The sequence below is a fragment of the Cherax quadricarinatus genome, unplaced genomic scaffold (genome assembly GCF_038502225.1).
Source record: "Cherax quadricarinatus isolate ZL_2023a unplaced genomic scaffold, ASM3850222v1 Contig5, whole genome shotgun sequence".
NCBI lineage: Eukaryota > Metazoa > Arthropoda > Malacostraca > Decapoda > Parastacidae > Cherax > Cherax quadricarinatus.
In genome coordinates, this window is record NW_027195031.1 from 544,755 (window position 1) to 568,729 (window position 23,975).

The 23,975-nt window shown below is 45.8% G+C and overlaps 1 protein-coding gene and 1 long non-coding RNA gene across 4 annotated transcripts in view; both read left to right on the forward strand.

The window, feature by feature from the left end:
- The window catches only part of LOC128693506 (thrombospondin type-1 domain-containing protein 4), a 624,956-nt gene that overhangs the window by 269,841 nt on the left and 331,140 nt on the right, over positions 1 to 23,975 (forward strand). The gene's annotated exons all lie outside the window — the stretch shown is intronic.
- The window catches only part of LOC128693507 (uncharacterized), a 91,208-nt gene continuing 84,524 nt past the window's right edge, over positions 17,292 to 23,975 (forward strand). The window contains exon 1 of the long non-coding RNA XR_008407727.2: positions 17,292 to 17,428. This is a non-coding gene — a long non-coding RNA (uncharacterized lncRNA). The remainder of the gene's footprint in view (positions 17,429 to 23,975) is intronic.

A 23,975-nucleotide genomic window follows, 5' to 3' on the forward strand; every position in this document is an offset into this window, starting at 1 on the left:
CCGGCAGAGCTACTAGCCTGGATCCCCGGACAGCTACTAGCCTGGACCCCGGGAGAGTTACTATCCTTGACCCCGGGGGAGCTACTAGCCTGGACCCCGGGAGAGTTACTAACTTGAACCCTGGGAGAGCTGCTAGCCTGGACCCCGGGAGAGTTACTAACTTGAATCCTGGGAGAGCTACTAGCCTGGACCCCGGGAGAGCTACTAACTTGAACCCTGGGAGAGCTACTAGCCTGGACCGCGGGAGAGTTACTAACTTGAACCCTGGGAGAGCTACTAGCCTGGACCGCGGGAGAGCTGCTAGCCTGGACCCCGGGAGAGCTACTAGCCTGGACCCCGGGAGAGCTACTAGCCTGGACCCCGGGAGAGCTACTAGCCTGGACCCCGGGAAAGCTACTAGCCTGGACTCCGGGAGAGCTACTAGCCTGGACCCCGGGAGAGCTACTAGCCAGGACCCCGGGAGAACTACTAGCCTGGACCCCGGGAGAGCTACTAGCCTGGACCCCGGGAAAGCTACTAGCCAGGACCCCGGGGGAGCTACTAGCCTTAACCCCGGGAGAGCTGCTAGCCTGGACCCCGGGAGAGCTACTAGCCAGGACACCGGGAGAGCTACTAGCCTGGACTCCGGGAGAGCTACTAGCCTAGACCCCGGGAGAGCTACTAGCCTGGACTCCGAGAGAGCTACTAGCCTGGACTCCCGGAGAGCTACTAGAATGGACTCCGGGAAAGCTACTAGCCTGGACCCGGGGAGAGCTACTAGCCTGAACTCCAGGAGAGCTACTAGCCTGGACCCCGAGAGCTACTAGCCTGGACCCCGGGAGAGCTACTAGCCTGGACCCCGGGAGAGCTACTAGCCTGGACTCCGGGAGAGCTACTAGCCTGGACTCCGGGAGCTACTAGCCTGGACCCCAAGAGAGCTACTAGCCTGGACTCCGGGAGAGTTACTAGCCTGGACCCCGGGAGAGCTGCTAGCCTGGACCCCGGGAGAGCTACTAGCCTGGACCCCGGGAAAGCTACTAGCCTGGACTCCGGGAGAGCTACTAGCCTGGACCCCGGGAGAGCTACTAGCCAGGACCCCGGGAGAACTACTAGCCTGGACCCCGGGAGAGCTACTAGCCTGGACCCCGGGAAAGCTACTATCCAGGACCCCGGGGAAGCTACTAGCCTTAACCCCGGGAGAGCTGCTAGCCTGGACCCCGGGAGAGCTACTAGCCAGGACACCGGGAGAGCTACTAGCCTGGACCCCGGGAGAGTTACTAGCCTGGACCCCGGGAGAGATACTAGCCTGACCCCGGGAGAGCTACTAGCCTGGACCCCGGGAGAGTTACTAGCCTGGACGCCCGGGGAGCTACTGGCCTGGACCCCGGGAGAGTTACTAACCTGGACCCCGGAAGAGTTACTAGCCAGGACCCCGGGAGAGCTACTAGCCAGAACCCCGGAGAGCTACTAGCCAGGACCCCAGGAGAGCTACTAGCCAGGACCCCGGGAGAGCTACTAGCCAGGACCCCGGGAGAGCTACTAACCTGGACCCCGGGAGAGCTACTAGCCTTGACTCCGGGAGAGCTACTAGCCTGGACCCCGGGAGAGTTACTAGCCAGGACCCCGGGAGAGGTACTAGCCAGGACCCCGGGAGAGCTACTAACCAGGACCCCGGGAGTTACTAGCCAGGACCCAGGGAGAGCTACTAGCCTGGACCCCGGGAGAGCTACTAGCCTGGACTCCGGGGGAGCTACTAGCCTGGACCCCGGGAGAGCTACTAGACTGGACCCCGGGAGAGCTACTAGCCTAGACCCCGGGAGAGCAACTAGCCAGGACCCCGGGAGAGCTACTAACCTGGACCCCGGGAGAGTTACTAGCCTGGACCCCGGGAGAACTACTAGCCTGGACCCCGGGAGAGCTACTAGCCTGGACCCCGGGAAAGCTACTAGCCAGGACCCCGGGGGAGCTACTAGCCTTAACCCCGGGAGAGCTGCTAGCCAGGACCCCGGGAGAGCTACTAGCCAGGACACCGGGAGAGCTACTAGCCTGGACCCCGGGAGAGTTACTAGCCTGGACCCCGGGAGAGATACTAGCCTGACCCCGGGAGAGCTACTAGCCTGGACCCCGGGAGAGTTACTAGCCTGGACGCCGGGGGAGCTACTGGCCTGGACCCCGGGAGAGTTACTAACTTGAACCCTGGGAGAGCTACTAGCCTGGACTCCGGGAGAGCTACTAGCCTGGACCGCGGGAGAGCTACTAGCCAGGACCCCGGGAGAGCTACTAATCTGGACCCCGGAAGAGTTACTAGCCAGGACCCCGGGAGAGCTACTAGCCAGGACCCCGGAGAGCTACTAGCCAAGACCCCAGGAGAGCTACTAGCCAGGACCCCGGGAGAGCTACTAGCCAGGACCCCGGGAGAGCTACTAACCTGGACCCCGGGAGAGCTACTAGCCTGGACTCCGGGAGAGCTACTAGCCTGGACCCCGGGAGAGTTACTAGCCAGGACCCCGGGAGAGGTACTAGCCAGGACCCCGGGAGAGCTACTAACCTGGACTCCGGGAGAGTTACTAGCCAGGACCCCGGGAGAGCTACTAGCCTGGACCCCGGGAGAGCTACTAGCCTGGACTCCGGGGGAGCTACTAGCCTGGACCCCGGGAGAACTACTAGCCTGGACCCCGGGAGAGCTACTAGCCAGGACCCCGGGAGAGCTACTAACCTGGACCCCGGGAGAGTTACTAGCCTGGACCCCGGGAGAGCTGCTAGCCTGGACCCCGGGAGAGCTACTAGCCTGGACCCCGGCAGAGCTACTAGCCTGGATCCCGGGACAGCTACTAGCCTGGACCCCGGGAGAGTTACTATCCTTGACCCCGGGGGAGCTACTAGCCTGGACCCCGGGAGAGTTACTAACTTGAACCCTGGGAGAGCTGCTAGCCTGGACCCCGGGAGAGTTACTAACTTGAATCCTGGGAGAGCTACTAGCCTGGACCCCGGGAGAGCTACTAACTTGAACCCTGGGAGAGCTACTAGCCTGGACCGCGGGAGAGTTACTAACTTGAACCCTGGGAGAGCTACTAGCCTGGACCGCGGGAGAGCTGCTAGCCTGGACCCCGGGAGAGCTACTAGCCTGGACCCGGGGAGAGTTACTAACTTGAACCCTGGGAGAGCTACTAGCCTGGACCGCGGGAGAGCTGCTAGCCTGGACCCCGGGAGAGCTACTACCCTGGACCCCGGGAGAGTTACTAGCCTTGACCCCGGGAGAGTTACTAACTTGAACCCGGGGAGAGCTACTAGCCTGGACCCCGGGAGAGTTACTAACTTGAACCCGGGGAGAGCTACTAGCCTGGACCGCGGGAGAGCTACTAGCCTGGACCCCGGGAGAGCTACTACCCTGGACCCCGGGAGAGTTACTAGCCTTGACCCCGGGGGAGCTACTAGCCTGGACCCCGGGAGAGTTACTAACTTGAACCCTGGGAGAGCTACTAGCCTGGACCCCGGGAGAGCTACTAGCCTGGACCGCGGGAGAGCTACTAGCCTGGACCCCGGGAGAGTTACTAACTTGAACCCTGGGAGAGCTACTAGCCTGGACAGCGGGAGAGCTACTAGCCTGGACCGCGGGAGAGCTGCTAGCCTGGACCCCGGGAGAGCTACTAGCCTGGACTCCGGGAGACTTACTAGCCTTGACCCCGGGGGAGCTACTAGCCTGGATCCCGGGAGAGTTACTAACTTGAACCCTGGGAGAGATACTAACCAGGACCGCGGGAGAGTTACTAACTTGAACCCTGGGAGAGCTACTAGCCTGGACCGCGGGAGAGCTGCTAGCCTGGACCCCGGGAGAGCTACTACCCTGGACCCCGGGAGAGTTACTAGCCTTGACCCCGGGGGAGCTACTAGCCTGGACCCCGGGAGAGTTACTAACTTGAACCCGGGGAGAGCTACTAGCCTGGACCGCGGGAGAGCTAGTAGCCTGGACCCCGGGAGAGTTACTAACTTGAACCCTGGGAGAGCTACTAGCCTGGACCGCGGGAGAGCTACTAGCCTGGACCACGGGAGAGCTACTAGCCTGGACCCCGGGAGAGTTACTAACTTGAACCCTGGGAGAGCTACTAGCCTGGACAGCGGGAGAGCTACTAGCCTGGACCGCGGGAGAGCTGCTAGCCTGGACCCCGGGAGAGCTACTAGCCTGGACTCCGGGAGAGTTACTAGCCTTGACCCCGGGGGAGCTACTAGCCTGGATCCCGGGAGAGTTACTAACTTGAACCCTGGGAGAGCTACTAGCCTGGACCGCCGGAGAGCTACTAGCCTGGACCCCGGGAGAGTTACTAACTTGAACCCTGGGAGAGCTACTAGCCTGGATCGCGGGAGAGCTACTAGCCTGGACCGCGGGAGAGCTACTAGCCTGGACCCCGGGAGAGTTACTAACTTGAACCCTGGGAGAGCTACTAGCCTGGACCGCGGGAGAGCTACTAGCCTGGACCCCGGGAGGGTTACTAACTTGAACCCTGGGAGAGCTACTAGCCTGGACCGCGGGAGAGCTACTAGCGTGGACCGCGGGAGAGCTACTAGCCTGGACCCCGGGAGAGTTACTAACTTGAACCCTGGGAGAGCTACTAGCCTGGATCGCGGGAGAGCTACTAGCCTGGACCGCGGGAGAGCTACTAGCCTGGACCGCGGGAGAGCTACTAGCCTGGACCCCGGGAGACTTACTAACTTGAACCCTGGGAGAGCTACTAGCCTGGATCGCGGGAGAGCTACTAGCCTGGACCCCGGGAGAGTTACTAACTTGAACCCTGGGAGAGCTACTAGCCTGGGAGAGGTACTAGCCAGGACCCCGGGAGAGTTACTAACTTGAACCCTGGGAGAGCTACTAGCCTGGACCGCGGGAGAGCTACTAGCCTGGACCCCGGGAGAGTTACTAACTTGAACCCTGGGAGAGCTACTAGCCTGGACCGCGGGAGAGCTACTAGCCTGGACCCCGGGAGAGTTACTAACTTGAACCCTGGGAGAGCTACTAGCCTGGACCGCGGGAGAGCTACTAGCCTGGACCGCGGGAGAGCAAGAAACGATCATACATAATTCTATGAAGTCTTCTCACTAGTAGTTGACAACGGAGTCTAAAACCAACACTGTTCGTCATCAGGTACTAAAGTATACTTCCTTGTTTACATTAATCAGGTCTTCAGGATCTTCCCATGACCCAGTAATCCTCGCCTATGAATTTTTAAGTACACAAAAATAGACGTTTTTACCTACAAGACACAATGGTATTCTGAAGTTAGTTAGGTAAGATTCGTCCGGAAGGAGAACAAATGTTCCCTGACGCGGGTCTTAAGTCATATGATGACCCACAACATGTTTTAAAATTCTTGTAGGCTCCTTTTTATTTAATCTTGTCTGTAAGCATTTAACTTCGCAATATAAAATTATATGAGTGATTATCCTGTATGCAATTTATTACACCCTAAATCTTTTTAAAAATAAATAAATATGTAAAACCGTCTTATTTTGAAAACTTTGACGAACTAGAAAGAAATACGAACACATTTGGAATAAGCGTTTATAAAGGGCACAGAAAAATCTTTGACGTCAAAACAAAATTTTATTTTGTTGATTGTTGTTATTACCACTAATCGTAGTTTTGTGACACGATAAACCAGCATGTTTTTTTTTAAACTAGACGTGGTGGAGGCTCGATCCTGCGTTTGCAAATAGCAAAACAAAAACTGTGGTCCAGCAGCAGGCTTCCCTGCGTCACAGTAAGGGAACCGAGGCAAGATTCGGTGACCCTGACATTAAATTGGGCGACATTTACTTGGGAAGGCAAGAGAGGGGAAGGGAGATAACAGAGAGAAAGGGGAAGGACTGGAGATGGGGACAGAAGCCAATTAGGAAAGATTAGGAAGATCAATGGGTCTACGAATCACAACAGTGGAGAGGGAAGGCAGTTGGATGCATTGATTACAACAGTGGGGGGACTGAACAACGTATTACAAGGAAAACAGGAAAATGTTGTAGGAAAACAAGACGATAGACAGTTGAGGCGCAAAGAGAAATAAACGAAAAGTTAATAAAATCGAACAATGAAGAGGAGAAAGAAATGAGTTAAGATCTCTGAAACAGGAGACAAATATAACGAGGATGAAGAAATGGGGCAAGGAAATAGAGACGAAAGATTGCGACGATGCCAGAGAGAGAGAGAGAGAGAGAGAGAGAGAGAGAGGGAAACTCGTATTTTCACATAAGATAAAATTCAAGGATATAGCTGGAGGAGCAGAGGAAAAGTCAGATAAAGGAGTTAGTCATACAGAAGAGACCAGGTTGTCCTTCAAGGAAGACGCTTTAAAGGGCTCTCGATTGTTCTCGTATCCCCCATATCGCTGTATAATCACTACGGGCTTAGCGCTCCTCCCCTGAATATCATAATAATAATAATAATGATAATAATAATAATAATAATAATAATAATAATAAAGACCAGGCTGAAGTTATCTCTTAATGGGACAAAGTTAGATACACCCGCAGTGTTTTGCTGCACAACTTTCTATAGTAGGATTGCGGTGCATATGTAACTTATGCACCTCAGTAAATATATATACTCGGTGAAGTGTGTCTCTCTCAGTGTAAAATAAGTGAGAGTTATTTTAATCCCTATTTTGGTTATTAAAAGTATTCTTGATTGATAATGCACAAGTGACTTACAGTCTTAACCCTTAAACTGTCCAAACGTAGATCTACGTTTTTTCAATATTTGAAAGTATGTAAAAAAACGTAGATCTTCTTTTTTTTACATTTGAAAACGTGTAAAAAAACTTTGATCTACGTTTTTTTTGTTATATTTGAAAATATGTAAAAAAAATGTAGATCTACTTTTGGAGCACTACGCATGTGAACGCAGATCTGTTTGGACAGTTTAAGGGTTAATGACCCTCGTATCGAGAGCCATTAAGGCTGTAAATCCCAATAACCAATGTTAATCCCAAGACAAATCTATTGAGGTCGTTCAGCCTTGAAGAATAGCACGAGACTGGACGATAACACACGTCAAGGAAAAAATATTAATGAGAGAATTAAGTCCTGTATTTAGCTTCAAGGTTGCCAATTAATTTCTGATGTTATTCCATTTCCTCCAGAGGATTGACTCGATTCTATGAAAGACGAAATAGAAGCTGACAAAGGTGTAGTTGGCGGAGACCCCAGGACCTTCTACCGATCCTAAGGACACACCTGAAGAAGAACTGGAGCCAAAAATTTTTATCCAATAAAACTTGAAAGACCTCAGAATCCCTATTGAGAAAGCAGAACTTCTTGCCTCCAGACTCAAGAAAAAACTTACTTCAGAAAAACGTTCTTGTGTGTCACTCTGAAACGGAATATTAATTTGGAGACATTCGTTACAGTAGACGGTAAACTCTGCTATCATGCTATCAATGACTATTTTCTTACGAATCTGTCACAAAAACACATAACCTCTGACTGGCGTCATTTCACTGATTCTACATAGCGAAGCTTTCATAACAGAAATGTAAAGCCATTCACTGAACTCTGAAAGGAGATGTACGATAATAAGGAAAAATTCCTCATTACAGTACAATACAATATTCATCAATGGAATGTCTGTGATGTTAAAGTTGTTGGTAGGTTGACGGGCATGTAGGGAGGGTTCACGAGATACTGATGTCTCCTGTGCCTATGAGACAGTCGTGTCAGAGCAGATCATTACAAAAGACGTAACTGCAGCAAAGAACCAGATACGAGCCAAAAACAAGCAAGTGTTCAGTGTGCCACATTACGTGATACTGTGAAGACTTACTCAGCCCTGTAACAACTTCAGTAAGTATTACTAAGGCTGGCTCCTCCTCAGGAAAATTAATGAATAGAAAAAGAAATAATAACAGACAAACATAAACACTTTATTATATAGAAAATATAAAATACAAAACACTTAAATATGAAATATTAATCCTACATTAAAGAAAATGAAAAATGAAAAATATAAATGATAACTGAATTCAACGCTAATGTAAAACTTGGGTGTCTGGTGTTGGTGACACTGCTTGTTGAAATCGTAGCCGTTGCCGATGATGGGGGGGGGGGGGGACGCGCAGGTATTGGTTACAACCCACTGGCTAGTTCTTCACAGTATAGCCTTGAGTATTCTATCCCGATGACAGGAAAGCAGGTTCTTTACCGCTGCAATGATGAGGGGTTACGTCCTGCAATTTCATACAGGTGCACAGGTAATTAAATCCAAAAAGGGGAAGTCTCAGGACAATAGTCCATCTCCATCAGTTCTACTCGTTGATTGGCAGGTGACCCTCTCTGTCATCCAAGCTGGAAAGATAGACAGGTTACCCACTGCTTAAGAAATCACTCTCCATGATAAGTACAATACCTAAAAGATGTGGTGATTATTACAACAGTCAATCCAGAGCAAGACTGAAAGGACTAAGTTTATTATTGGTCAAAAGTGAAGCTTTCAACCAATAAATCCACTAGAATACAAGGCAGGCATGTACTTACAGTAGTGCTGGGAGCTGTGAGTCTAGTGATTACTGTTTGGACCGGAGCCCCACACGTCACCTTTCGGGGGGGGGGGGCAGAATGAGGGGAAGGGATAGCCGGAGCTAGACTGACCCTACCTTAACAAGCAGCCGGCAGTCAAACTATCACTTTCGGGGTGGGGGAAAAAAGGCGGGAATAGCGGGAGCTTGACTTACCCTACCTTAACAAGTAGCCGGCAATGAAACTATTGTTACTATATACTCCCTCGCTACTCCTATCTATTGAACTTTTCCCTCACAGATACAATGAAGAATTTTATGCCATTTCTCCACATTAATTTTGGTTTAATCAAAAAAATTGTTAAAGTGATGGATAAAGTGAAACCGACAAGATTTCATTACCTTGTTGAGAAATTTCCAAAATTTAGTGCTGCGAAATTAAATAAAGAATTTTTTGTTGAGCCACAAATCAGAGGTCCTAAAGAATTAGAATTAAAAGCATTACAGAGTTTCAAATGAACATGTGGAAGTTCTCTTGGATAATTACAAGTTTCCTGCATACAAAAATGGAATCCAGAATCTGCTCGATGCATATAAAGAACTGGCGTTTCACATGTCCTTAAAAATTACTTTTTTACAATAGCATCCAGAGCTGATGAGCCGGGTAATGCTTCCAGGATACTGCTGGATGTTGTACCGCCACAGTCCAGTCAGTGTTTACAAGATACAATCGTACTCTGAATGTTTAAAAGTTATTGTGCATTCTTTCTATATAAGCATTTTCTATAGTCCTTTAACAAGTGTATAAAACTAACCGGTTTCCCTGAATCCCTTCACTAAATATTACCCTGCTCACACTCCAACAGCTCGTCAGGTCCCAAATACCATTCGTCTCCATTCACTCCTATCTAACACGCTCATGCACCCTTGCTGGAAGTCCAAGCCCCTCGCCCACAAAACCTTCTTTACCCCCTCCCTCCAACCTTCTCGAGGACGACCCTTACCCCACTTTTCTTCCCCTACAGATTTATACGCTCTCCATGTCATTCTACTTTGATCCATTCTCTCTAAATGACCAAACCACCTCAACAACCCCTCTTCAGCCATCTGACTAATACTTTTATTAACTCCACACCTTCTCCTAATTTCCACACTCCGAATTTTCTGCATAATATTTACACCACACACTGCCCTTAGACAGGACATCTCCATATATATATATATATATATATATATATATATATATATATATATATATATATATATATATATATATATATATGAAGTTTAATTTTGATGACCAGTGTGTCACAAGGAGGTACAAGGTCAATAAAGATTATACAACGTCAGAAGACTTGTACCTAGTTCCAGTTACCTGGATGAAGAGCCCTTCACCAGCATCAAGGCACCCGCCCTTGAAGGGTGAGTCTGGCAGAGGTAAGGTGAGGGAGTGTGGGCAAAGCACAGTTACTAAACACGATAATAATAGTCCCACAAAGAAGGTGTGTATTACCATAAGGAAGCTCCTTCTTAAGACCCCTGAAGGCCAGACTTATGTTCCCTCCCCAGTGTGTGTGTGTGTGTGTGTGTGTGTGTGTGTGTGTGTGTGTGTGTGTGTGTGTGTGTGTGTGTGTGTGTGTGTGTGTGTGTGTGTGTGTGTGTGTGTGTGTGTGTGTGTGTGTGTATGTGTGTGTGTGTGTATGTGTGTGTGTGTGTGTGTGTGTGTGTGTGTGTGTGTTTGTGTGTGTGTGTGTGTGTGTGTGTGTGTGTGTGTGTGTGTGTGTGTGTGTGTGTGTGTGTGTGTGTGTGTGTGTGTGTGTGTGAGTGTGTGTGTGTGTGTGTGTGTGTGTGTGTGTGTGTGTGTGTGTGTGTGTGTGTGTGTGTGTGTGTGTGTGTGTGTGTGTGTGTGTGTGTGTGGAGGGAGGCTTAAGTAGCGTCGGTAAATCACAGAAGCTAGAGTTACAGAAAGACGCAGCATCCTGCCACAACACCACCTCAGCACCGCCACAGCACCCCCGTCAATCCCACAGCTCAAATGCAGCCCCACCTTCCTTACAGCATCACCACAGCATGAATCCACCACAGATCATGCGGCAGATAAAACGCATGTAAATACAGAGACACTCGTAAAACCTGAAGACCTCTCGAGAGTGAGTCAAACGCAAGGGCGATGCTGCTGCTGGTGGTGGTGACGCTGGAGATGGTAGTGACGGTGGTGGTGGTGGTGACGCTGGAAGTGGTAGTGACGCTGGTGGTGGTGACGCCTGAGGTGGTATTGACGCTGATGGTGGTGGTGGTGACGCTGGAGGTGGTAGTGACGTTGTTGGTGGTGGTGGTGGTGGTGACGCTGGAGGTGGTGGTGACGCTGGAGGTGGTATTGACGCTGGTGGTGGTGCTGGCGACGCTGGAGGTGGTAGTGACGCTGGTGGTGGTGCTGGTGGTGACGCTGGAGGTAGTATTGACGCTGGTGATGATGGTGGTGACGCTGCTGGTGGTGGTGGTGACGCTGGAGGTGGTATTGACGCTGGTGGTGGTGACGCTGGAGGTGGTAGTGACACTGGTGGTGGTGACGCTGGAGGTGGTAGTGACGCTGGAGGAGGTAGTGACGCTGGTAGTGGTGGTGACGCTGTAGGTGGTAGTGACGCTGGTGGTGGTAGTGACGCTGGTGGTGGTACTGGTGCTGGTGGTGATGCTGGTGGGGGCGATGATGGTGACGATGCTTATAGTTGTGGTGGTCTGGGATATCTAGGAACATATCCTTCATGAAAGAGGAAAATCCACAGAAAATGAAAAAGAACAATAATTTGTATATTTTGACCTCCAGCTGAGGTCCTCTTCAGCAGATACAAAGGAATGAGGAGAGAGACCATCTGAAGAGGCTCTCAACTAGAAGTCGAAATATACAGACTACCATTCTTCCTCTAGTTTTATGTAGGGTTTCTGCTCTCATTGATCATTGTTAATTACACTTTCATGCATCAACATACTTCTCTTAAATTCTGGATTAATCCCAGAAATAGCTGAGTCGCGTCACTGCCTCTCACTGGTCTGTGACCTGATACAATATGAAGACACTTGCTGCTCTTCTTGAAAATTGGATAGTATGATCACACTTGATCTGATACTGCATGACTGAGGGCGTGGTACTGAGCTTAACAAGTATGTTGATGGGAAGAAGTAGATGTTGCATGTCAGATGGTGCATGTCAGATGGTGCATGTCAGATGGTGTATGACCTTGTTCGCCGCGGGGGTCGTGAGGTAGGTGACACATAAATGTATTAGGGTCATGTTTATTGACCTTACACCCCTCGTGTCTGACCTGGTATGCCTGGGAGCATCTCTTACCAGGAACACCAACAATCACAGTTATGGAATAACTCTCCTTTGTGATATTCTGTCATGAACCTATCGAGTAGTCAACTACTGTTTATATACGATCGTCCAGCTGAATATCGGTCGGTACGGCTGTCTATTCGTCCGTCTAACTGCTTGTCCGTCCGTTCAGTAGTGCCTTCGTTTCTCCAGCCGTCTATCCGTTCATCCAATTTCATGTCCATTCGCCCACCTATCTGTCCGTTCGTCCAATTGCTTGTATGTCCTTCCAGGGAGCCTATCCATCCGTCCAGCTGCTTGTGCAGCCGTCCATCTCTCCTGTTCTATGACCTCTCCGTCGTCCACACACAACCAGCCCGACTATCACTGGTACTGTCACCTTACCAGCACTCAGGAATTAGCTTTGTCAAATCTTAGTCTTATCTTCGGTAACTTTCACTTTGTTCTTGATAGTTCGTAGCTTCATGTTCGTAAAACTTCGTTTTCCTATCCTACGTTCGTAAAAGTTCGTTGTCCTATCCTATGTTCGAAAAAACTTGGTAGAGAGTCCTACATTAGACAGTGCAAGTAGGTCACTGTGTCCTATATTTCACTTCCCCAGTGACTTGCTGGCAGTGTAACCTTATTTTTAGCTCTTCTGTGACCTTGCTTTGTTACAACTTCTCTCCTCTTCCTTCCTTTCTCGGTTCTCCATTTCCCCAGAATACTTGCAATATAATAGCTGCCTTGGTAATCTCTAAAGTAAACTAATGCGTTTTCAGCCAAAATTCAGTGGATAATAAACCTTCACAGTTTATTCCGTTGCATTTGTAAACACTGGTGTGCTTCCCACTCAGGAAAATAATTACAGCTGTGAATTACTGTTATATTTTAGGTCTTAAGAGTGTGCCACAAGGCCACAGTGACCTCCCTTTTGTAAGCCAGTGAGCAGACTTAGTGTCTTCTTCCTTCTTGACTTAGTAGCTTATAGCTCTAACTTACGGAAATGGATAAGTCTTAAAGGTTTTTAGCATCTCCCAGGACAGGTTTAGTGTGATCTCTGCTGTACATCAAAATGAGGGTCGGACGGTACATTCTGTACCGTCAGACCCTTATGTTGATATACAGAATGTATGTAACAGTAGATAGATGTATCCTCTAAGATGATCTTTACTTTGATGTACAGAATGTATGTAACAGCAGATAGATATGTGTCCTCTAAGATGATCTTTACTTCGATGTACAGAATGTATGTAACAGCAGATAGATATGTGTTCTCTAAGATGATCTTTACTTCGATGTACAGAATGTATGTAACAGCAGATAGATATGTGTCCTCTAAGATAATGCTTACTCTGACGATCATCATATCTATCAGAATAATTGTCCTCACTGTTAAGAATGTTTGCTGTGGTCATTACTGCCAGACCTTGTTACCACGGCAGTTATTCTCTTGCTCATCATCATGATTTGTCACCATCATCGCTATCATTATTCACTTTCGTCATCAACAACACAGCCACCATCACAACTACCTCCCTCACCACTACCACCACCACCATCACCACCACCACCACCACCACCACAACAACAACAACAACAACAACAGGGTAACTCGAGAGTGTACAATGTGCTTCCAATTATGCCTTAATAAGTGCTTAGGAAATAATTACTTGGCAAGGAAATTAAAATGTATTGCTTCCTGAAGTGGTTATCATCCACTCACTAGCCCCCTCTTCTCTCCCACCATGATCAACCACACTGTTGTTATATGCTAAAAACACCTCAGAATTATACTCAATTTTCTTATTACAACTTTATTGTATTGTAAAGTTACAACAGAGGCAAAAAATATATTGAGTCAAGACGGTAAGGGTAAGGTATAATGTTCTTAACTCTTGCTTCGTTACCAAAATTGTATACATCAGCAGTCTGTTGTTACCCGATTAGTGTTGTTGTTGGTGGTGATCTTTGAGACCTGCTCAAAGATCACCTGCCTGGTGTTATTATTGTTGTTGTTGGTGGTGATCTTTGAGACCTGCTCAAAGATCACCTGCCTGGTGTTATTATTGTTGTTGTTGGTGGTGATCTTTGAGACCTGCTCAAAGATCACCTGCCTGGTGTTATTATTGTTGTTGTTGGTGGTGATCTTTGAGACCTGCTCAAGGATCACCTGCCTGGTGTTATTAGTGTTGTTGATGGTGGTGATCTTTGAGACCTGCTCAAAGATCACCTGCCTGGTGTTATTATTGTTGTTGTTGGTGGTGATCTTTGAGACCTGCTCAAGGATCACCTGCCTGGTGTTATTAGTGTTGTTGATGGTGGTGATCTTTGAGACCTGCTCAAAGATCACCTGCCTGGTGTTATTATTGTTGTTGTTGGTGGTGATCTTTGAGACCTGCTCAAGGATCACCTGCCTGGTGTTATTAGTGTTGTTGATGGTGGTGATCTTTGAGACATGCTCAAAGATCACCTGCCTGGTGTTATTATTGTTGTTGTTGGTGGTGATCTTTGAGACCTGCTCAAGGATCACCTGCCTGGTGTTTAAGCATATTCTTAACGTTCAGATACTGCCTAGCTAGTCCGTGACGCAATGTACAGAAGTGCTGCCCTATTCTATATGATAGTTACACAGCAAGAACAAAAGCTACCTATTTATCTCTTATATTCCATCACAAAGGATGTTTTTTTTCCATGGGTTACCCTGTCATATTACATCACACAGGATGGGTTACCCTGTCATATTACATCACACAGGATGGGTTACCCTGTCATATTACATCACACAGGATGGGTTACCCTGTCATATTACATCACACAGGATGGGTTACCCTGTCATATTACATCACACAGGATGGGTTTCCCTGTCATATTACATCACACACGATGGGTTTCCCTATCATATTACATCACACAGGATGGGTTTCCCTATCATATTCCATCACACAAGATGGATTTCCCTGTCATATTACATCACACAGGATGGGTATCCTTGTCATATTCCATTATACTAGAAAGGTTTCCCTGTCATATTCCCTCACACAGAATGGGTTTCGTGTCAAATACCATCACATATGATAGGTTACGTAGTACTGAAAACGTCAGACTAAGCTGGTAGACTTCAGTAGGAAAGCGAGGATACTGTCAAGTATTCCATTTCACATAAAAGTCTTAAACAATTGGAGATGATTGAAGGAAAGACACTGAATCAACACAGAATGTCGGACACAATAGTCTGGTTCATCTAGACCACACTAGACTTGCCGTCAAGACTACACAAGACCTGTCGTCAAGACCACACTGGTGGACCAGCTGTAGGCTTAAGTCCGTCATTTCATGTCAGTATTCTTGTAGGATTAGCACTAGACACAATACATGTAAGACCAGACTCGTCTACTAGCACTGTAGGACCTCACAAGAAGATCAACGTGGCTTACCAGGTTCTGAGAACCTTGTCTGGTCCAACGAGGGGAAGAACCTTCCTTGCTAGGTTATAAGACCTTTGCCTGGCTCCGCAGTAAGAGAAAAATGACTTAACAAGTCCTGAAAAACTTGTGTGGTCCCACGGAAAAAAGAATAAGACCTTGCCAAGTCTTGAGAACCTTATCTGATTCCACAGGAGTAAGAACTAAGACCTATCAGGTCCTGATAACCTTGTGCTTAATGGGAAGACGACTAAGACTGATCCTCATTAACATAATTTACCCTAACATATCCCAACCTAACTTTTCCAATCCTAACTTAAATTACCCTACCCTAACGTAACTTAAAAGCCTACCGTAATTTTACTTACCCTAACCTAACCTAATCCACCTTAACTTACCTTACCCTAACTCAGCCAATCTCAAGCACTCCCTTTAGCACCCACCAAGTTAAAAACCAGACGCAAGGGAGTTTAACCTGACCTAACGACCTTCTTTTTATACACAGCGCCCCACTAATTACATTAATTATCTTAAATAATTCAGATTTTTTCCAAACTCTGTTTGGATTTGCATGAAGTTGATTATTCAGACTTTTAACATGTTAAAATTAACTGAATTTTGACTCTTATTTTTAAACGTTGTGATTTTTTTTATATCGTGTTAGTTATTGTGGTTCAGTAATTGTGAAAGAGGAATTATTTTTTTAGGAATTGTGATACAGGATTTATGATACAAAAAAGTGTAATACAGAGAAATGAATTCTGAACCCTTTATGCTGATGAAAGGTTCTTGACCCAAGGAATTGGAGCTGTCCTCTCCTTCCTCGGATCAAACTCTCTTACCTAGCATTCCCAAGGCAATGACTTCGGAATGACTTTCCGGTTTAGAGCCCAGTAGTAGTAGTAGTAGTAGTAGTAGTAATAGTAGTAATAGTAATAATAATGAGTAGCAGTGAGCCTCAGAGAAGCAGACCGCCAGCGACCAATCAGGAAACTTGCTGACTCTGTCTTCCACCCAATTGGCTTTTGCTATTTAGTCCCAGTCAGCAGTTTCCTCCAATCATTGCTCGGCAGAGTGAATCAATGAACGTTTTACATAATAATGAACACACACACACACACACACACACACACGCACACACACACACACACACACACACACACACACACACACGCACACACACACACACACACACACACACACACACACACACACACACACGCACTCACACATACACACACCCACAAAAACATGCACACACAGAGACATGATAATGACATACAAAATACTGAGAGGAATTGACAGGGTGGATAGGGACAGGATGTTTCAGAGATGTGACACAGCAACAAGGGTTCACAACTGGAAGTTGAAGATTCAGATGAGTCACAGGAATGTTACGAAGTATTTCTTCAGTCACAGAGTTGTCAGGAAGTGGAATAGTCTGGAGAGTGATGTAGTGGAGACAGGATCCATACATAGTTTTAAGAAGATGTATGATAAAGCTAATGGAGCAGGGAGAGAGCAGCGAAGACGTGAGGCCAGGAGCTATGAATCGACCCATGCAACCACAAATAGGTGAGCACACACACACACACACACACACTGTTCATACACGTAGCTGTTTTCCTTTCCAGAAAAAGATACACTCGGCTGTTTTAAATAACTACTGCCTAGTGTGTCCTTATATTTCACCCCCTGGGTAAATGGCGAGAGGTTAGTGAGGTTGTTGACATGTAGATGGCGTGGATGACTGGCCAGCTGCTAGTGACCTGGTGACTCCTACCACAGGTGGTCTCACTGGCTAATCTTGATCATTAGTTTGTTGTACAAATCTTTAGTTAGGAATCATTTTTATATAATAAAACAAGACATTTTCAAACGTTATAAAGTAATATATTATATGACAGATGTATATAAATTGCAGGAATCAGTTTTTATGTAATATAAGAGGAAGTACACAGAAGAATGAGTGTAATATTTAAATTGCTCTTTGTATAAACACCGACAAATGTGTCTCTCTTTGTATAAACACCGATATTTTAATTTAACCTCTGTTTTACGGATTAAAATGTGTGACAGGTGGTGGCCAGGTGACATGCAGCCTTAATAATGCTCGTGTGGTGGATAGACTTTAAACCCTATCAAGACAGCAAGGAAGCAGGTCAGACCACCTGCAGCTGAGGGAAGTACCAACCCATAATGCTGCTTACAAAGTTAGTAATTGCTGTGTTGCTCAGGTGTACCAATACCTACATATTTTCTTACCTTTGTTTATAGCAGTGAATGGCTATTAGTAATAACAATAATAATATTGTAATTCAATTAGTATGAAACATTCGCAGCAAGGGAATAGAGACCGACAAGTTTGTACCTCTGTGTATACCGTGTATACCGAAATGTATTTTGGTGTTTTTAAACCGAAGTGTGTGTATGTGTGTGTATACTGTAGAATACCCAGAGATTACTTTAATCACCGTTTTAGGACTTAAAGCTTTAATGACCCTCATGTAGTAGATAGACTTGAAACCCAAATAAACTAACGAACCTGTTTGTAGTATAGTTGGTAGTGTGCTCATTCAATGGAAGAGAAGCGAGTTTAATTTTACAAAGATTGTAATTAATGGGGTTTCTGAAATTTAGCATCTGTCTCTTCTTTCTCTACACAATAAAAATACCAACAGTTATCTAGTTATTGTTTTTAGCATCACTTAGTCTTCCTGTCACTCCTCTTTCACGTAGATTTATTCCACATCTTGTTCTGATTCTCCGTTGCAATGGCAAATTTATCTTCTAATTTTACTTTCTCTAACGCCACAACCTCTGCTGCCATCAACATCGACACCATCTTCCCTTCATCTTGCCTATTACTCCTTTACCAGCGTCTCCACCTCCTTCCCTTCATCCCATCTCTTCCTCCCTCTCCTCCTCCGGCTATCACTGCCCCTGCTGCCACTTCTCGGTTTTAGGATGGCTTGTGAAAACATCTCGTCTCTGCCCCGTGTAAATTCATGGTGTATCTGGCATGTACTCAAGTGGCTGCTAAAGACGTTTGTCCAACTTGCATTTCTCTTGTCTGAGTCTTTTGTATTGGTGCTCCGTCCCTCCTGTCTCCTCTGATCGCTTCTGCTGCTGCTATTGACTCATGTTCTTACTCTTGACGTTCAATTAGCGTTTTGTAATATGATTTGTCTTGAGATTTAGTATAAATATTTGGGCTTGTGGATTGGCTATCCTAGGTAATTTACACTATGTATGATAGTACTACTTGTACTTGTGTGCATCTGTCCCTAAATAAACTTACTTGCATAATGTGTGTAGTGGGGGGGGGAGAGGTAAGGTCTGGCTCCTGGCCCTGCCTCTTAAACTACATAATACTGTTCGCGCATACAGCCAGCATAATGGTTCATGGCTTCTTGGACCTTATTAGAATGACAACTCTTGAAAGAGCACATGGACTTTGACTCCGTCACATCATGCAACATATTCCGTTTTTTCCACTATCCTGAGGTTAAAAAAAAAAATCCAAAATATTTATGGCTAAGTATCCCATCAAGTCTCCTCGTCCTTGGTCCTGACATCTCAAACTTATCATTATCTGCTCTGCTGGCTGGCTGGATGGCGAAACGTCTATGATGGGGATGCCCGGGTGTTGTGCATGTGTCTTAATTTCATCTTGTCGGTATTATATACAACTCTTGTACTACTACTACTACTACTACTACTACCACCACCACCTCTTCCTGCCTATATACAGCCGTCCTGCTCCACCTCTGGTTAGTGTGACTTTGTCAATGGTCCAAGTCGGACCGAAACGTCGTCGTAAGCTTCTCTCTTTTATGTGCGGGTTATTTGTATATATATATATATAGGTAAATTTGGGGTGCCAGAGGTAAATGTAAATGGGGAGCCTTTAATTGAGCTATGTGTAGAAAGAAATTTGGTAATAAGTAATACATATTTTATGAAAAAGAGGATAAATAAATATACAAGGTATGATGTAGCACGTAATGAAAGTAGTTTATTAGATTATGTATTGGTGGATAAAAGGTTGATGGGTAGGCTCCAGGATGTACATGTTTATAGAGGGGCAACTGATATATCGGATCCTTATTTAGTTGTAGCTACAGTTAGAGTAAGAGGTAGATGGGAAAAGAGGAAGGTGGCAACAACAAGTAAGAGGGAGGTGAAAGTGTATAAACTAAGGGAGGAGGAAGTTCGGGTGAGATATAAGCGACTATTGGCAGAAAGGTGGGATAGTGCAAAGATGAGTAATGGGGGGGTTGAAGAGGGTTGGAATAGTTTTAAAAATGCAGTATTAGAATGTGGGGCAGAAGTTTGTGGTTATAGGAGGGTGGGTGCAGGAGGAAAGAGGAGTGATTGGTGGAATGATGAAGTAAAGGGTGTGATAAAAGAGAAAAAGGTAGCTTATGAGAGGTTTTTACAAAGCAGAAGTGTTATAAGAAGAGCAGAATATATGGAGAGTAAAAGAAAGGTAAAGAGAGTGGTGAGAGAGTGCAAAAGGAGAGCAGATGATAGAGTGGGAGAGGCACTGTCAAGAAATTTTAATGAAAATAAGAAAAAATTTTGGAGTGAGTTAAACAAGTTAAGAAAGCCTAGGGAAAATATGGATTTGTCAGTTAAAAACAGAGTAGGGGAGTTAGTAGATGGGGAGATGGAGGTATTAGGTAGATGGCGAGAATATTTTGAGGAACTTTTAAATGTTAAGGAAGAAACAGAGGCAGTAATTTCATGCACTGGTCAGGGAGGTATACCATCTTTTAGGAGTGAAGAAGAGCAGAATGTAAGTGTGGGGGAGGTACGTGAGGCATTACGTAAAATGAAAGGGGGTAAAGCAGCTGGAACTGATGGGATCATGACAGAAATGTTAAAAGCAGGGGGGGATATAGTGTTGGAGTGGTTGGTACTTTTGTTCAGTAAATGTATGAAAGAGGGGAAGGTACCTAGGGATTGGCGGAGAGCATGTATAGTCCCTTTATATAAAGGGAAAGGGGACAAAAGAGACTGTAAAAATTATAGAGGAATAAGCTTACTGTGCATACCAGGAAAAGTGTACGGTAGGGTTATAATTGAAAGAATTAGAGGTAAGACAGAATGTAGGATTGCGGATGAGCAAGGAGGTTTCAGAGTGGGTAGGGGATGTGTAGATCAAGTGTTTACATTGAAGCATATATGTGAACAGTATTTAGATAAAGGTAGGGAAGTTTTTATTGCATTTATGGATTTAGAAAAGGCATATGATAGAGTGGATAGAGGAGCAATGTGGCAGATGTTGCAAGTATATGGAATAGGTGGTAAGTTATTAAATGCTGTAAAGAGTTTTTATGAGGATAGTGAGGCTCAGGTTAGGGTGTGTAGAAGAGAGGGAGACTATTTCCCGGTAAAAGTAGGTCTTAGACAGGGATGTGTAATGTCACCATGGTTGTTTAATATATTTATAGATGGGGTTGTAAAGGAAGTAAATGCTAGGGTGTTCGGGAGAGGGGTGGGATTAAATTTTGGGGAATCAAATTCAAAATGGGAATTGACAGTTACTTTTTGCTGATGATACTGTGCTTATGGGAGATTCTAAAGAAAAATTGCAAAGGTTAGTGGATGAGTTTGGGAATGTGTGTAAAGGTAGAAAGCTGAAAGTGAACATAGAAAAGAGTAAGGTGATGAGGGTGTCAAATGATTTAGATAAAGAAAAATTGGATATCAAATTGGGGAGGAGGAGTATGGAAGAAGTGAATGTTTTCAGATACTTGGGAGTTGACGTGTCGGCGGATGGATTTATGAAGGATGAGGTTAATCATAGAATTGATGAGGGAAAAAAGGTGAGTGGTGCGTTGAGGTATATGTGGAGTCAAAAAACGTTATCTATGGAGGCAAAGAAGGGAATGTATGAAAGTATAGTAGTACCAACACTTTTATATGGGTGTGAAGCTTGGGTGGTAAATGCAGCAGCGAGGAGACGGTTAGAGGCAGTGGAGATGTCCTGTTTAAGGGCAATGTGTGGTGTAAATATTATGCAGAAAATTCGGAGTGTGGAAATTAGGAGAAGGTGTGGAGTTAATAAAAGTATTAGTCAGAGGGCAGAAGAGGGGTTGTTGAGGTGGTTTGGTCATTTAGAGAGAATGGATCAAAGTAGAATGACATGGAAAGCATATAAATCTATAGGGGAAGGAAGGCGGGGTAGGGGTCGTCCTCGAAAGGGTTGGAGAGAGGGGGTAAAGGAGGTTTTGTGGGCGAGGGGCTTGGACTTCCAGCAAGCGTGCGTGAGCGTGTTAGATAGGAGTGAATGGAGACGAATGGTACTTGGGACCTGACGATCTGTTGGAGTGTGAGCAGGGTAATATTTAGTGAAGGGATTCAGGGAAACCGGTTATTTTCATATAGTCGGACTTGAGTCTTGGAAATGGGAAGTACAATGCCTGCACTTTAAAGGAGGGGTTTGGGATATTGGCAGTTTGGAGGGATATGTTGTGTATCTTTATATGTGTATGCTTCTAGACTGTTGAATTCTGAGCACCTCTGCAAAAACAGTGATAATGTGCGAGTGTGGTGAAAGTGTTGAATGATGATGAAAGTATTTTCTTTTTGGGGATTTTCTTTCTTTTTTGGGTCACCCTGCCTCGGTGGGAGACGGCCGACTTGTTGAAAAAAAAAAAAAAAATATATATATATATATATATATATATATATATATATATATATATATATATATATATATATATATATATATATACTACGTGACCTTTCGCCAGGAACCTGGAGACACCATTACCGCCAGAAAGTCTTGAATACAACGATCAACTTTTATGGAATACTGACCAATTTTTAAATAACTTTTAAATACATACGTGACAAAATTCTGTTTTCATGTATAATCAGCGTTATACCAAAACTGAGATATGCGTCAAGAGTATGATGTCCGCATCATATTCCTGACGCAAATAAGAATTTTTTAGAATATTTATCGAATTTATGAGACTAATGTTAGAGTAAGTAGCGCCAACATGTAACCCATATTTCTTCAGGTAGGGAAAAAGCTTGAGAAAGTCAAAGTCATTCCCACCTGGTTGCCTCATAAGATGAAGAACCTTAGCTGCGAGCAACAGTGAGAGAAATATCTCATTTCAGGTGTAAAGAGAGGTATCTTGATGTTGGGGAAGGTGTGTTGATACGGGGGAAAGATGTCTTGATGCTGGGGGAGGTGCCTTGATTATGGGGAAGGTCTTTGATATTGGGAAAGGTGTCTTGATGCTGGGGAAGGTTCCTTGATTTTGGAGAGGTATCTTGATGCTGAGAAAGGTCTTAATGCTGGGGCAGGTTCCCTGATGCTGGGGAAGGTGCCTTGATATTGGGGAGGATGTCTTCATGCTGGGGAAGGATGCCTTGATATTGGGAAGGTATTTTGATGCTGGGGAAGGTGCCTTGATATTGGGAAAAGTGTACTGATGCTGGGGAAGGTTCCCTGATGCTGGGAAAGACCTCTTGAATCAAGGAACTGTAAACTTCTCTTCCCATCTTTAGGATAACTCAAGTTACTTTCCATTTCCAAGGTGCCATGTGACCCCTACGCCTTTACCACTCTCCCATGAGTACATCAAAAATAAATTTTGCTATACATGACATCACTTAAAGTGAAAGTATTTAGATAGACGAGGCCAGTGTTTGAGGTTCACACAACACCTGGCAATGACAGGTGAGAGCGAACCATCTACCAGTTATCACTGGCAGGATAAATCCCACTGCAGCCATCACTCGAGGGGTTATCCAGGTCAACTACCCCTCAGTGATGGACAGTACTGACCCATCTACCACTTGAGGGGAAGTCATGAACGTGGTGGCCTCTTGAGGACCACTTGAAGGTGGGCGTCTGGATCACCAAGTACTATTAGTTACTAGTTGTCAAAGGCACTTGTCGATAGGCACTTGAACATTCCTTCACCCTTTTTTTTGTGTGTACGTGCAGTCTCCTATTTATATTCGCCTATTGTAGTTTCAGGGATCGAGTCTCAGCTCCTGGCCTCGCCTCTTCGCACAGTCCCTGCTCCAAGAGCTTTATCGTACGTGTGTGTGTGTGTGTACGTACATGTGTATGAATGACACATTAGCTCTGAATTTACATAATTAAGAGCATTTGCTGTTTACCTGCCACAATACTCTAAGGTACAGCCACACTCCTCTGTAAAACACACACACACACACACACACACGTATGCAGCACAAGGACGGCAACATACTTAATAAAGGAGTTTAACCCCAGCAAGTGCAAACTGCAGACGGAGTACACCCTAGGTCAAAGGTGCAAAATTCACTTGAGGAAAAAGATCTTGGGGTGAACATCATACCGAGCACATCTGAGGCGCACATCAACCAAATAACTGCTGCAGCATATGGGCGCCTGGCAAACCTAAGAATAGCGTTTTGACATCTAAGTAAGGAGCCATTCAAGATACAGTACACTGTGTACGTCAGGCACATATTGGAATATGCAGCACCAGTATGGAACCCACACCTGGTCAAACACGTCAAGAAATTAGAGAGAGTGCAAAGGTTTGCAACGAGAATAGTCCTGGAGCTAAGGTGTATGTTCTACGAGGAGAGGTTAAGGGAAATCAACCTGACAACACTGAAGGACAGGAGGGATAAGGGACACATGATAACATATAAAAAGCTGAGAGGAACTGACAAGGTGGATAAGGACAGGATGTTTGAGATGGGACACAGCAACAAGGAGTCACAACTGGAAGTTGA